The 2854-nt window shown below is 41.6% G+C and overlaps 1 protein-coding gene and 1 non-coding gene across 2 annotated transcripts in view; one reads left to right on the forward strand and one right to left on the reverse strand.

The window, feature by feature from the left end:
• LOC108570272 (ankyrin repeat domain-containing protein 6) overlaps positions 1–2854 on the reverse strand; it is a 131804-nt gene that overhangs the window by 46493 nt on the left and 82457 nt on the right. The window lies entirely within an intron of this gene.
• Trnal-caa lies at positions 2594–2715 on the forward strand. The gene is made up of 2 exons: positions 2594–2631; positions 2671–2715. It is a non-coding gene; the product is annotated as a tRNA-Leu (tRNA).

The following is a 2854-nucleotide window of genomic DNA, read 5'->3' on the forward strand; positions in this document are numbered from 1 at the left end:
GAACAGATTTTTTTCTCCACTTCCTCCTGGTATAAATTCACACAAAATTGTTCCTCTTACACTTTCGCGGAATCGCGGCTAAAAGTCCACGCTGCAGAACGGGATATCCACGTAACGAAGCTGTCGAGAAGGAAGCTAAACGTTCCGATAGAAATCTGATTGTCCAATCTACTTTTAATCCTTGCACAAGATGGTGTAGCAAGAAAAAAGTATGAAAAGTTCGATCGAAGTGATCCTTCGAGAACATCTGCAAGAGTTGCTCCTCTCAATTTGTCACTTCAGAACTTTTCCAATTATTTTCCTAGAGATGGGTAGATAAAAACAAAAGTTTGACTGCTAGAAGCTTCGACTGTCCGAGGATTTACGTTTTCCTCTCAAGCACTTGTGACTTGAAATTTTTGGGACATTTAAAAAACACGCGCACGGCCCCGAGAGCGCGGCTAGATCAATCGACGTTCCCGCTTAACGTGATGATTTAAAGACCTCGCTATTTATATCTCTCCCAGCAGGTAGGTATACCACACGAACGAAATGTCAATCGATACGAAAATGCTAACGAAGCTAACACGCCGTCAGGGATCCCGGAATTACGCTTTTCCCATATAAAGCGCAGAGAAATCTGGGCCGCGCGCTGGTGTAAAATAACACCGTGTCTCCGAGGCAACGTGAAATACGCTTCAGGTTAATTGGATAAAAGTGCAACGACGGCGGGTGTTTACCGGTACGTATCGAGTATCGGCACACACGCGCGCGGTCAGACACAGTTTTTCCATAGCGATTTCTCTCCGATCGAATGGCAGTCGGAAGATTGATAACATGATTATACCCATTGGCAAAAGTGGAAGACGAAGAAAAGACCGACGCGCACACGTTCGGGACCGTTTCTTTATTACGGTTCGAGAGAGTGTACACAATCGTTCGAAAAGACGTCCCTCTGTACAAGAGACACTTTTTACCGATACACTTTCACGGCTAATTATCGCGCTTGTAATTCCATGTTCGTCGCGGCCGACGCTTTTTCTCCTATCACTTGTCTCTCGCACTTTCACCCTGCGGATCGTCACACACGGCTAAAGCGTCGCTAATAAATTGTAATCGAACCGATCGTTTCGCGAAACCAGTCTTTCACGAAGGTAAAAATCAGCGAGGATTAATTCCTTTAGTTTCCATCCGACAGCATAGCGAGCGAGAGAGAGAGAGAGAGAGGACTCGTTTTCAATTGCCTCTTGTAAAACAACGTGTCGGAAGAATGAAATTTTACGAGTCGATCTTTAGAACCTTTTTCGATCGTTTATGCGCCGTTTAAGGTGTTTACAGCGGAAGACGTCGATTCTGCGTTAATAAGAAATCGAATCATTGGTAATAAACATTCTTAGGAAATTGTTGGTAGAAAGGCTATTCGATTTTCACTCTAATGCCACTAATGCAGCCGTAATGGGCAAACAGTTACTCGCTGTAGTATTATATAAACTATACTATCCACTGTTTTTCAGTAGCAAATATTTCCTGAAAAATTCTAATTGAAAAGAAATGAAATATTTAACACGATCTTCTCTTGTACAACTCAAAAATACAACGTTAAATACAATTTTTAGATACCAAACAAATATCTTCTTCCACTAAATAATAAAGTTCTTCAACGACTTCCAGCTCTGTCGTTCATTTCCTCATAATTCCATTCGTAGCGTCGTTAATATCACGCGAAAGTCATCTTCGACCTTCCAAAATCGTCGGTAACCGTACAACCGCCATTTACGCGGCTATATTTCCACCAGTTTCGTTAAGCGTATCTGATTCGCGCCGGCGAACGGTTCGTTCAATCATTCCGCGAGATTTACGAGCCACCCGTTATGATCTCATAAGACGTTGAGTAATATGGTCCAACTTCTTCCAGGGGACGATTCGTGGCTCGTAAAATAGGGTTGCATCCTGCAACTCTCCCTTTCTAGCTTGTAACGACGCGCGTGTCTTCGATACACGGCTGTTCTAAATCGGCCGGACGGCACAGCTCGTGTAATAAACTCGAGATATGCCACGGCGACTGACACCTCTTCTGCTCCCACGCCATTGCTCGAACTGTGGGTGGCTCGAGAGGAACGTGTACAGTTCGTGGAAACGATATAGCGAGATCGTGCGATCGATCAAACGTCTGCAATCGATAACTCGAGTTTTTTTTCGTTCGTGAGAAGGAAAATTAGGATTGATTACGATTTTACATTTTTATGTAATAAAAATAATAAGGAGAAATAATACGAAATACATTCCTTTAATTTCTTGAAATTTCTTGAATTCCTTAATTTTTTAATTTTTCTCATATAAATATAATAAAAATCATATGGAGACGGTTAAATGTTTCCAAAAATCAGTCTTCGTCCAGCTTTACTTACTTCTTCGTTAGTTATTATTTTTCACTTTTATTTAGTGTTATCTTGAAAAAATCATTAATAACATTATAGGATGTTACGAGATGGAAGCAGTAGCTAAAGTTACATTTGAAAGTTTTACTTAAAATACGAGAAAATCGCATTATAGACGGTAGTGTATATATAGTACAGTAGCATGTAAATGCTAAATTAACCTTACGCTATAACATGTCAGGATGGCCGAGCGGTCTAAGGCGCCAGACTCAAGGTGAATTACCTTGCCCGTTCGAACGGGTTAAAATGGGGCTTCTGGTCCTCTCTGAGGGCGTGGGTTCGAATCCCACTTCTGACAAATTCTTTTGCAATTGTTACAATGTAACTGTCGATAATAAAATCCGATTACATTGTAACAATAATCGTTTATTTTAGACTAGACTGCACCGGAGCGCAACGACGAGCGCCTCTTCACTAGTCGCGAGTTCGAATCCTAC

The sequence above is a fragment of the Habropoda laboriosa genome, unplaced genomic scaffold (genome assembly GCF_001263275.1).
Source record: "Habropoda laboriosa isolate 0110345459 unplaced genomic scaffold, ASM126327v1 scaffold81, whole genome shotgun sequence".
In the NCBI taxonomy this organism is placed as follows: Eukaryota; Metazoa; Arthropoda; class Insecta; order Hymenoptera; family Apidae; genus Habropoda; species Habropoda laboriosa.